General features: G+C 44.3%; 1 protein-coding gene across 3 annotated transcripts in view; it reads left to right on the forward strand.

Annotated features, from left to right (window-relative positions):
* The first annotated feature begins 1,707 nt into the window (after positions 1–1,707).
* Positions 1,708–13,067, forward strand: part of Hipk1 (homeodomain interacting protein kinase 1) — a 51,586-nt gene continuing 40,226 nt past the window's right edge. For 2 of the 3 annotated variants that reach the window (XM_021158973.3, XM_085835606.1), the window contains exon 1: positions 2,026–2,171. The gene's annotated coding sequence lies outside the window, so the exon portion shown is untranslated. Of the gene's footprint in view, positions 1,768–2,025; positions 2,172–13,067 lie in introns of those variants that run through there. The other variant, XM_021158974.3, reaches the window with a different exon arrangement.

Here is a 13,067-nt window from a genome sequence, read left to right on the forward strand (position 1 = left end):
CTTTTAAACGTTCCCTGAAGACTGAGACAGATTGAAAAAAAACAAGTTAAGAACAATGAAAACAGAGGCTAATTATATAAGACAAGAGCTGGTACAAATAAACAGGCAGGTGACAGGGCTGAATGAGAATGCAGGAGTCAATCAAGAAAGGCTCATGACATGTAAAATCTGAGATGTTTTCAAACACAAAAGAGACATAACTTAAGAGTAAATTAAAAGCCAGTCATAGAGTTTTGGTGAGGTAGGGCAAAATGAGCAATTCATAACTAAAGCTTGTTTGTTAAGCAGATCTGTTTAACACCAGGCCTTTTTCTTGGCTATCTAAGCAGGCATGTTCATTCATTCTGTGTCTTGGTATTTCCAGGGCCAGCCCAACATGAGGACTTTATGTTCTCTAAACACTCAAGAAAGGAAGTTTCTGTGAAAATATGCAAACGAATCTGTCCTGTGGGACTGAGCATTTTGCTAACCCTGGCTCTCCAGGGAGATGAACTTCCTCCCCATTTCCAGTGTTAACGACTTTCCTTAAAAGGTATGATAGGATAGTCTAGAAAACATTTTGTTAGGTGAAGATCCAAAGAAATCAAGGATGTATGAGTGAGGACTGAAAAATATAACTGATAGAAAGGCCTCTCCTAGACATGCTCTCTGCTCATAGGACACAGGTAAAAATCTATGGTGGTGCATAGTCAGTTTGGGGTTCAGACTGTTTTTCTAAGACGGAACACATGACTTCTTTCATTTTCCATCTCCTCCTCTTTCTTTCTTTCTTTTTTTTTTTTTTTTTTTTTTTTTTGGTTTTCAGAGACAGGCTTTCTCTGTGTAGCCCTGGCTGTCCTGGAACTCTGTAGACCAGGCTGGCCTCGGAACTCAGAAATTTGCCTGTCTCTGCCTCCCAAGTGCTGGGATTAAAGGCGTGTGCCACCACTGCCCGGCCCTCCTCTTTCTCTTAGGTAGGGCCTCACTAGGTAGATCAAGTTGACGAACTCACAGAGATCCATCAGCCTCTCCTTCCAGAATCCTGGGTTTAAAAGCATGAATCCTGGGTTTAAAGGCACGTACCATCCTACCTTACTCTTATAAATACTCGACTCTTAAGAAATGTTCCTCATTTTAAGAGCCAACATTTTACAGCGCGGAAGGCATATCAAGTCCCACAGAATCTCTTGAGGCTGAGTTGGCAACTGTCTACTAAGATAACCTAGTTTTCAGGGTCAGTTTTCTTAAACATTATGCCAGGTCCACTTCCCGGAATCCACCGCCTTTCTACCCTTCGTGGAGGTAAGACAATTTTTGTTTACTGCATGCATGGAGGAGCTGAGTTCAGATATTTTATTTCCTAACAGATTCCACAGTGGGAGCGCTTCAGCACAGGGAGGCATCTAAATCCCTTATGCTGCCCTGAAATCGACATGGCAGCAAACAATTTAAGTATAAACTGAGATAATTCTAAACCCTCAAAAGTCATCCCCAGGTAGTCAATGTCTCCCTGCGCTGCCCAATCGCTGGGATGTGATTGGGATGTTGGGGGGAAATCACACTGGTTTGGGGTGATGTCACACTAGCTGAGATGACATCTAACTGTAAGAAACCCGACCGCCACCAAACGCCGGTTAAACCACCTCGGAGACTGCTGTGCGGAGAGGACTGGGAAACCGGTCCCCACACACTGTCCACGCTGGCTCCCCACGGAGGCCCACCCACACCCGCGGCCCGGGGCAAGATGCAGTGATCTCAGTCCTCCCGCTCCTCCGCACTTCCGCCTCAGTAGGTGTCATGGCGCTAGGTGGCTGAATGGTTCCGGCGAGGCGGGGCCGGCCGGATGGAGGCGGTCGCTCGGGGCTCCACTTGTCGGGTCTGGTGACAACGGCGGCTGCGGAGCGAAGGGCCGGGCCGTGGCCCGGGACCGCAGGGGAGGCCGAGGCGGGAGCACTCGGCGCTGAGGCGGCGGCGGCGGCGGCGGGAAGGGGCCGGGTGGCAGGGCAGGCGGGAGGCTGGCGAGGCTCCGGCCGCAGGACGGGCGCGGGGACGGCTCCGGGGGGCGGGGGCCGGGGCCCGGGCCGGCTCGTGCGGGGGGTATGATGACCCGGCGGCGGGGCCCCGGATCGCGTCTCCTCCGCCGCCTCCTCGCGGCGGCCCCGACTCGAGGCTGAGAACTACACACACCGGCGGTGAGTCAGGCTGGGCGAGGGGCTGGGGTCGTGGACTGCGGGAGTCGGCGCCCCGAGGTGGGACGGAGCGAGCCGCAGACTCCCTTGGGTAGCCGGCTTGCTTGGGGTGCCTCTCTCGCCAGGCCCCGCGCGGCCCTAGGCGCTGGGTCCCGCGCGGCCAGGCGCGACTGCGTGCCGGAGAAAATGGGCAACTCCCCCTGCCTCCTGCCTTTCCCTCCCGATCGTGTTGTCCTCAGGTGACAGGGGTCCGTCTGGCATCTCCCCACCGTACAGATCTCCACCCCAACCGCGGGCTGCGGTGGCAGGTTCTTGTGCTTGTGCATGTCACCCCACTCCCTGTAGCTGTAGTTTGGGCGTATTTGTGCCTTTGGGGACTGGGAAACCGCATCTAGAGAAAATCGTGGTGGTCGGGCTGGTATGAAAGCTTTTCTGTTCTCTTGGTTCATGTTCTGCATCTTTGAGTATGTAATTTGTGATGGTGGTAACGCTGTGTGGGGACCAGCCCACCTATATGTTTATCTCTGCCAAAGCTAGAGGTCTAAACTTTTGCAGTCCGTCGTCGCCTTTAAAGCCAAGAACAACAAGATCCAAAACATTAAAGGAAAAGATGGAAACAACCAAAAGCCTTTGGGTAGGACCCACACTATAAACAGCTCCGTGGGGCAGCGTCCCCCTTTTGTGCTTGGCAACCGAGACCTAAAAACTTGGTCTCTAGGAGCGTTGGTCTAACCTCCAGTTTGTTGTGGTGACGAACCGTGAGCAATGGCCTGTGTGTTTATGCTGGGCGCGTTTTCTTTCCTGTTTGGGAATGGGTACTGGAACGGGAAGCGGGAGAGGGGGTGGGTGGGGGCAAGCTCCAGTAAGTGAATCTTTTCTCTACATAACCAGTGACTCAGTTGTGGATACTCATAAGATGCGCATTCTTGTCTCTTTGGTGACACTTTGAGAATTCTCAGTAGTGTAGTGCAGCCACAAACAAGAGTTTCAAGTGTAGACTCCGTTGCCCCAGTCCGCCCTTTATCTTGTTTCCTAGTAACTGATGAAAACAGCAGCATGGCTTCCTGCTCTAGACAGAGTGGGGTTAAATTAAGTGGCGGATGGCCTCAGCAAAACCTACAATTTTGTTCTTGTTTGTGTAACGTTATTTTTGGTTCATGGTCTGTAAGATTTTTTTTTTTTTTTTGGTTAAGATTATAGAGAATGCAAACCATTGCCAATTTTTTTGGGGGGAAGGGGGGGCTCAGTTAAAAGCCTAAAGCTTCCTGTAAAACATTTAGAAACCTAACGAACGACTCATTTTACCTCATCACTGTTATTCAGCTGGTTATTTTAAGACTTTGCATGCAATTTTCTCAGGACTCAGTGTTGCAATGTGATGGAGTCTTTTAGATACTCTCCTTGGAAGCACACACCTTTAATGCTGGCACTCCAGAGGCAGAGGCAGGAGCATCTCTGTGAGTTCAAGGAACAGCCAGGCCTACACATAGAAACCCTGTCTCAAAAAACCAAACCAACCAACTGAACAAACAAAAAAAGATACCTTCTTGGTTTGAAGAATATTTTGGTAAAGTTTTTGAGATTGAAGCTAGAGGCTGCCAAACCGGTAAAGCAGCTGACAAAAATGTTGGCGCTGGTTGGCGGGTTGTTTTTTTTTTTTTTTTTTTGATAGCGTCCTGAACAGTTGATCTCTGGACATTGTAGTTTACAGATTTTAGAGGAAGTTGATCAGTAATGAGATTTAAAATCAAACCAGATCTTCCTCCTGAAAGGAAAAAAAAAGAGAGTTGACATTTCTCTGGAAAACAGAATTCATTCCTTTTTTGTTTTTGTTTTTTATAAGCACAGAACTAGCAATGCTTTGTTGGTATCGATCAGTGAGCCAAACCTGCCTGTGAACTTACACTCGGAACTTGTGCAGCTTGTTAGCTTTGTATTTTAATTGGTTCTTTGGTAATTTGAATAATTTTGTAAGCCTGAGCAGCCTGATCTGTCAACTGTCCTTTATTTTGGACTGTGTGACAACAGTCTGTGTTTTGTTACAGACCTTTCCCCTACTGCTTCTTAGCCAGTTTCTCCCCTTACAATTCATGCCATTTTGGACACAAGTTATTAAAATCATTTCCTTGAACTAACACTTACTCTGATTTTCTTTTTGTTTGCTGTAAAGAGCACAGGCTAGTGCTCTGTTGACCAGGCTTGATCCCACTCCTGAGCTGAAGGGGTGGTCCTGCCCCAGCTTACTGAAACGTCACGGTGCCTGGGGTGGGTCTATTTTTGGTTTTGATTTTGTCTCTTATCTTTTTTTAGTTGTAGAAATTCACCTAGTATATGCAGCATAATGTATTTCTCAGTAGTGTATATTTGTTACATTTTGTGTATGCGTGTCTGACAGGCACGTTTGTTCAGGAAAAAACAAATTTTGGGAATTGGTTTTCTCTAATGTGGATCCAGGGGATAAACTCATTTTTTAAGGCTTAGCAGCAAGTGCCTTTACCCAATGAGCCATTTTGCTGGCCCTCTAGTGCCTTTGATACTTTGATTTTATTATGTTTTATTTTTTCCTTTTTTGGGTGCCATATCCAGCAGCTGTCCGTCTAAGAGTATTGAACCCCCTGTGGCTTCCCTAAAGGCACCTGGTACCGTATTTTCTTTGTTACTTTATGAAAGGAACCAGCATTTTGCTCATTAGCTCTGGGTAAAACTTAATTTGGCCTTTTTGAGTTTCTTTCTTTTCTATATTAGAATTAGGGATTTAAGAAAGATTTTTAAAAAGTAGCTGTAAAAGTCAAGTACTGTCTTTTTGTTTTTTTTTTTTTTTTTTCTGTTTTTTTCTCCAGTCAAATACATTTCCTTCCTCTACACAGGCACTCGTTTTCCACATTCCTTGTAGCCTGGCAAAGGTACTTTATTCTTTCTGAAAGAGCCTTGGTGTACCTCCCATCTGCCAAACCATTGTTACCTTCTTTAAGCCAGGCTTCCGTTGGATCTTTGCTGGCTGATCTGATCAGGGCCCTCACTTGGTATTATTTGTGTTTTATGGTGATCTCTACTTGTTAGTCTGACTCTGCTCTTATGTTGGAAACTCTTAGTGCTGTCATTTTATTTCAAACTTTATAGACCTTGTTGGCTGTGTCTTGTATACATAGTAAAATAATGCCTTTCCCCAGTACTCTCCTTTTGTTTTATTGCTATCGATTTGCTATGCAGAACCAGTCTAAGCAGGTATTGAGACTTGGGAAAGCACGCTACCCAGAAGGGAAGTATCCTTTAGCCGGTTTACCAAAACAGCAGAGCAGTTTTTAAATGACTGAGGGTACACAGAGCTGTAGGTGTTCTCCTGGCAGCTAATCTCACCTTTCCACACCCTGTTTTGCAATACTAGTTGGGAAACTTGCTTGTAATCCGCAGGCCCGAATGCAGGGAGGAAGGAAGGAAATACTACTGCAAAGGGGTGGCTAACTTGTTATGCAAATGCTGTCCTTCAGGGTTTAAACTTAGTTTTTTGCTTCTGTGTTACTATGCTTACAGCAGTAATACTCTATGACAGACCATAGACTAGTTTGTCACATGTGTTTCTCTAATTCAGTTGGGATCATTGCTGAGATTCCCTTACATTGATGTAAGGAGCAGTAGTGTGATCTTCATAGTCAGTCATGTTAGGAAGTAATTGACACACACTGTATGGCAGCCATTATGATGGATAGTGATGCAGAAAAGAAGACAACGAGAAAAATAGCAATAGTGTCCCACTCACCACCCTGCTACTGAGGACCACCCTTACAGAAATTAAACTTGAGAAAAGAAGTTGGCTTTTATTTTTTAAATTATTTATAAAATATATTTATTTTATGCATATAATTACATTGTAATTGTCTTCAGACACCAGAAGAGGGCATCTGATCACTTTACAAGATGGTTGTGAGCCACCATGTGGTTGCTGGGAATTGAACTTAGGACCTCTGGAACAATAATTGGTGTTCCTAACCACTGAGCCACCTCTCCAGTCCTTAAAACTATTTTATACATGTGTGCGCACACCCGGCAAGGGACAGCTCTCTTCTACTCTGGTTCTGGAGATTAATCTACTCAGCTATCTCACTGGACCTGAAGTCACCTTTAAAATTTTCTTTCTTGGTTTTATTTATGTGTATCAGTGTTGTGCTTGCATGTGAATATGTACCATGTGTATACCTGGTGCCTGAGGAGATCAGAAAAGAGTGTCAGATTCCCCATAACTGGAATTGCATATGGCTGTGAGCCATCATGTGAGACCTGGGTACTGAACCCTGGGTCATCTGCAAGAGCAACAAGTGAGCCAACCATGGAGCTGATTATAACTTCCACCTCTGTCCTCAGAGGTCAACTTTTAAATAAGTCTAAATGGTGATGCTGGAAAAAGTTAGAGGAACTACCCCTGCTTGCCTCTTTGGGTTCTGCATCTGCCTTTCCCATTCTTCTCTTACACAGAAGATACAGGCTATACACAGAATATCCCTATCTGTGTACCAACTGTTCTTGGCTATCATTTAGATCACTGTTTAAATGCCAACACCATAAAAAGATTTCTTTGACCACCATCTCATGTTTTTTTCATAGCTTATCACTAGTTGCATATCTATCTGTCTATCCATCCATCTATGCATGAGTGTTGGGATGTACAAACTATCCACACTTGAATATGAACTCTAAAGAAGGTTCTCTCTCTCTCTCTCTCTCTCCTCTCTCTCAGACAGCATTTCTCTGTGTAGCCCTGTAGCCCTGGCTGTCCTGGAACTCACTCTGTAGACCAGGCTGGCCTCTAACTTAGAAATCTGCCTGCCTTTGCCTCCCAAGTGCTGGAATTAAAGGCGTGCGCCACCACTGCCACTAGCTAGCTCTCTCTCTCTCTTTTTAAGACAGGGTTTCTCTGTATAGCCCTGGCTGTCCTGGAACTCACTCTGTAGACCAGGCTGGTCACTGTCTCTTGTGTGTAGAACAGTTGCTAGCAGCCAGGCAGGCAGGTCTTCAGTGTATGCTTGTTAAGGGACTCAGTTAAAGAAGTGTGACTATAAAGGAAGTCTGTGCTGTGGGAGCCTTTCGGGAGCCTGACCGACTATAAAATAGCCCCAGGGAAGACTTCTGAGTATTTTTATCTGACTAAATAATCTAGTAGAGGAAAAATTGTTTCTGTTTTATGGAACAGCCTAATTGTAAATGTTCTATGTCACAGTGGTGTCCAAGCTTACTAACCTGCTCTCTGCTGCAGGGCCACTCACAGACCCATGCTTCTTCCAGCTTGTTACTCTACTATTACTTGGGTGTCATCTCAGGGTGGAAGCTTGGATCTCTGAAAGCCTTATTTTATGCATTGTTCTCAACTGGTGAGGAAGACTGGTCAACATAGTCTAGCCATGTGCCTAATAAAGGAGAAAGTAGATTTAGACAACTCAACAAGCCTAACACACTGAAGTAAGATTTATGTGGGAAAGAGAAGGCGAAGAAGGGACATGCAGTTCAGGAAGAGCAAGTGCATTTACGTGAACAAGCACTGGAACTTAGGACAGAGTGCCCTGGGGAAAGAGAAGATAAAACAAAGCGGTGAGAAATCACAGGTTGGACTTTATAAAGTGTGCTAATTAAAAAAAAAAAAAAAGAGGGAGCTTTTGGACTTTATCATGAAGGCTTAAATGGTGGGACAGATGTTTATTATTTTTCCAGATGTGCATTTTTTAAGCAGGCTAGTAAGTGAAGAGTGACCTGGAAAAGTGTGCTCTGACAAGATGCTTAAGAGCATCACTTGTAGGCTGTCTGACAGGTTCAGAAGGTGAGTGTTGGGCGAGTAGTGTGGGTGGGCTGGAGGAGGCTGAGAGGAGTCAAAGGTAGTTAGGGTTCTAGACAAAGAAGTCTCTTCCTAAATTTTCATTTTGCTTTTATGTTTGTAGGGAAAGGCATGACTGTGTAGAGACCAGGTTGATGCTGTGTGTCCTCTATTAGTAACCACCTTCTGTTCTGAGACTGGGCCTTTCACTGAACCTGGAGCTTGCCCAATTGGGCAGAGAGCTCCAGGGATCCACCTATCTCTTTCTGCCCCAGCCCGCCTGCACTTCAGCACCTAACTGGGTGCTAGGGATTGAACTCAGCTCCTCATGTGCACCTCATGTGCTTACTTACTGACCCCGCCCCCCCCCCCCCAGCACCTCTTGTCTGTCGTTTCTTTCTCTTTCCTCCTCTTCTCTTCCTCACTTTTCTTTCGTTTGTTCTTTTGTTTATTTTATTTATTTTATTTTATTTTTGTGACTGCATTTCTCTGTATAGCCCTGGCTGTCCTGGAACTCCTTCTGTAGACCAGGCTGGCCTCGAGCTCAGAGATCTGCCTGCCTCTGTCTCCGGAGTGCTAGGATTAAAGGTGTGCGCCGCCACGCCCGGCTCTTGTTTTACATTTACAAACACTGCATTCTTGAGCTGGAAACATGGCTTAGTGAGCAGAGGTGCCTGTTAGGCCCCTGGCCTGCTATGGCCAATTGATGTTGATCCGAGGAACCTATGTAAAAGCAGAAAGGAGCTGATTCCTCACTGTTGTTTTCTGACCTCTAGACATGCACTGTGGCACATACGACCACCACCATGACATGTAGATACATGTAAATGTAACTTTTATTCTCCTGAAGTAATTGCCTCCATCTGCTAACCTAGGCCTAGTCCTGGAAGCTTCTAACAATCTATGTCTAGAATGTTTTCAGCTTCTGAGACTTAATGCCGAATTAGTTAAATAGCTCACCTTTTCTTGTTCTTTCTGATCTCTGGCTGGCTGGTTCAAAACTCAGCTGTTCTCTCTCGAACTCCTCGAGAAGCTGACTAATTCAATCTCTCTCTCTCTCTCTCTCTCTCTGCCTCTCTTGACCTCTGCACTTGACCTCAAGTTAACTCTAGCAATCGTTCTATCTTCTGGCTCCTTCTCTTTCTTTGGCTTTACCTTTAGCTGTGTCTAGCTTGTTCTCTCTTCAGCCTGTGTAGTCCTAGCTATCCTGGAACTTACTCTGTAGACCAGGCTGGTCTTGAACTCAGAAATCCGCCTACCTCCGCCTCCCAAATACTTGGATTAAAGGTGTGCACTACCACTGCTGGGCTTCTGCACTGCATTCTTGTTTTTTTTTTTTTTTTTTTTTTTAAGATTTATTATGTGTAAGTACACTGTAGCTGTCTTCAGACACTCCAGAAGAGGGCGCCAGATCTCGTTACGGATGGTTGTTAGCCACCATGTGGTTGCTGGGATTTGAACTCTGGGATTTGAACTCTGGACCTTTGGAAGAGCAGTCGGGTGCTCTTACCCACTGAGCCATCTCACCAGCCCTGCACTGCATTCTTAAGTAGCTTCTCTCTCTTACCTTTTGTAAGAGTTGGACAGATCCTATTCTGACAAGTCTTTCTCTGATCTGCAACTCAATTAGACATCACTTTCAAACATGGCTGGCTGCTTCCTTCTACAAACTAACTTGACCTTCATTGTGTGATATTAAAGTGTTTACTAAGGGCGTGTCTATATTACAGCCAAGGGGATTAAAGTTGTGTGCTAAGGGTGGAGCCACACCACAACTAGAAACAGGTTTTTCCAGTAAACAACACAATCTTGGGCTTCACAAATGTGATCAAATGTCCTGTAATATATACACTCACTAATAATATATATAATAAATGAAAGCATGTTCTTTTACTTCCCTGTCTAATGTTAAGAATGTGTATCAGAGTGTATATTGGAGAATGTATACTTCCTTGACCATGTAAGTCAGGACTAATGACTGGAAGAACTCAATATAAGATATTGGTTTTAGGTTATTTAGGTCATCGGTTGTTAAATTGTGCCAGAGAGGAAAGATGACATTGAACAAAAGCAGCATGAATTTAGTATAGGTACATGGGGGAGGGGGTGAGGAAGTTACACACGCTTTTGGTCCCAGCACTTCGGAGGCAGAGGCAAGGGCATCTTTGAGTTTGAGGCCAGCCTGGTCTACAGAGTGAGCCTTAGGACAACCAGGGCTGCACAGAGAAACCCTGTTTTGATAAAAGGGGACAAAAGCTTTGAGAAAATGATTATCTTTGCTGTGACACCAAACCACTCCATTCAGTGTTACAATTTTTTAACTCCTTATAGTAATTGCAGTATGGAGTCTACGCTAGAGTAGAGAAGCTCTGAAATAAACCGTGTTTGAAAGCCTTTCGTTCCAGCAAAGGCCAGCTCTCTTTTGAGTAGTAAACACAAGTACTAAACAGCCTTTGCCTGTTAATTCTAGTTTGGGATTATTGCAGGGAGCAAATTTGTTATTATATCACATTAGTTGTCACTGGAAAGTGATTTTTTGAAATGAAACTTTGTTTATTGCTAGATCCAAGAGGTGAAACATTTCAGGAAGTCAGAAATAGCATTTGATTTATTGGGAGCTATCTTCTTGTGCACTGAAAAGTTTGTGGTTCAGAACAGAGCGTTCTATACAGGAAAATACCCACAGTTGTTAATTCTGCCCCATATTTTTTGGGAAATCTTACCTAGGAAGAGAATTGATCCTCATTTGCAAAGGCAGATTTGTGGGACAGTATCTGTGCCTAGAAATGACTTTTTAAAGCCTCACCTGAAAGAGTGGAGTATAAATAACAGTGTTGGGTTTTCTAGGCCATTTTGAGTCTGTGTTTACTTCTCACCTTGTTACTGAGGTCGAGTGAGTGTCAGCTACATGAAGAGTTTCGGTGCTGCAATATGTACCTGGGAGAACGGCTCATGAAATTCTGGGGTTTTTTCTTTTGTTTTTGGTTCTGTTTGTTTGTTTGCCTGGTGTGGACTAGGTGTGTTTTTCTGAGTAAATTATATTCAAAATGTCCTAGAACATGTTCTCATGTTCTCTCCCTCCCTCCCTCCCTCTCCCTCTCTCTCCCCCTCTCTCTTTCTCTCTCTTCTCTTAAGGTGAATTAAAAACTTGAAGTTTTTGCAATTTTGCTATAGAGTCAAAAGTTGGTGATAACATCATTCTAAAGATGTAATATTTTTTAAAGGCTACCTAGTTATGAACTTTACAAAAAAAAAAAATGGCCAAGAGTCATGGTGCCTGCGAATCCTGTGTTCAGAGGGTATCGAGAGGAGGAGCAGAAGTTCAAGGGCATCTTCAGGTACATTGTAAGTTTGAGGCCAGCCTGAGCTCTGTGAGAAACCATCGGAAAAAAACCGGAAACAATAAATAAAAGAATATTTGTGAGTTCTTTGCAGTGTGACTTTATGACCTTGTCTTTTTTGTTTTGAGGAAGGATCATAAAACCTATGCCAATCTCACAGTGGCCGCACTTAGCCTGATTCTCCTGCCCTGCTTTTCAAGTTCAAGGACTGCCAGTATGTGCTACCATGAACCTCTGCCCTTTTGTAGTTGCTGCAAACAGTAAATTTTATATTGCATAAATATTATGGTTGAATTTTTAAATTTCTATTTCAGTAGGGAAAACAAATCAGATGATTTACCTACTGTTTTTTAGTTTGGCTCAATTTTATGATGGCAAGTAATGCTTTGCATGTATTTTAATAGGTAAATTTAGTAAAGGAACTACTTGGTTTCAGGTTTTCTTTTTATATTTGGTTTTACATAGGTGATGAAAGTAGGCCAGGATGCTTTGCATATTCATGACTTTGTAAGTTGAAGTGCACTGGCCTTAGCTTTCAACTTGTGCTTTTTCTCTCTTTGAGGTTCATATAAATTATGGAAACTCTTGCTTAGAGTAAATTTAAGCACCATTTTAGAAATTGAAGGTTGGAGATATATTTTTTTCTTTGCAGCTGACTCCATTGCAGATAGCTTTAAGTTGTAATCAAGCACAGAGAAGTGCACACGTGTGCCCCCTCCCTGCTCTTTCTTTATACACAGTGCCAGGGATCAAATCCCAGTCCCATGCATTCTGGGCAAACACTATTTCAGACCTCAGCTTCAGCCCTATCAGCCCTACACAGTGCTTTTGATGCTCTGTAACATCCGTTGTCATGCCTCCTTCCTTTCTAATTGTATGTTTATTTACTTATGACTTGTAAAATTGTGCTATGTGGGTTCCAGTGGTGACTTCACCGATATCTTTTTTTTTCGAGACAGGGTTTGTCTGTATAGCCTTGGCTGTTCTGGAACTTACTTTGCAGACCAGGCTGGCCTTGAACTCAGAAATCCGCCTGCCTCTGCCTCCCAAGTGCTGGGATTAAAGACGTGCGCCACCACCGCCCGGCTACTTCACCCATATCTTAAGAACCATGCAGATAAAACAGAAGGACGTGTAAAGAAAAAAAAAAAAAACAAAGCGAAACATTTGAGAATACAACAGTTTATATACAAGTGATAGTGAGTTGTAGATAATGAAGTTGGTAGGCAGGAGTCCCGTCTTTCTTCCAGCAAATACTGCGTTTATGTTACACTAATAGAATGTGGAGGGACCTGGGTGATAGACGGGAAGAAGAAAACAGAAGGCAATTTATAGTGGAAGGGATGGCTGTGGGTCACTGAGATATTGGGGTGTGTGTGGGTGAGAGGAAGAGAAGAGTTTTGTGTTAGCAGCCTGATGGAGTTGCTTTGCAGGAACTAGTGAGCTGGGTATAGTGGCATATGCCTGTAATCTCAGCCCTCAAGAGGCTGAGGCAGGAGGAGGCGAGTCCAAGTGGGGATGCTGGCCAGCAAGGACATTCAGAGAGGTTTCTGGAGAGTCTGTGTACATGTTTGTGTGTTTGCAGGTATTACGGGTGTGTATGTAGGCTAGAGGTGGTTGTCGTGTGTCTTGTTCAATTGCTCCCCATCTGAGTTTACTGATTGAGCTAGACTGGACCACCACCAAGCCTCAGGAAACCTGTCTCCATCTCCCCTCTGTTGGGATTACAGGTGCATATTGCTGTGCCTGGTCTTTTTT

The sequence above is a fragment of the Mus caroli genome, unplaced genomic scaffold (assembly GCF_978045245.1).
Source record: "Mus caroli unplaced genomic scaffold, Mus_caroli_1 scaffold_3, whole genome shotgun sequence".
Classification (NCBI taxonomy): Eukaryota; Metazoa; Chordata; class Mammalia; order Rodentia; family Muridae; genus Mus; species Mus caroli.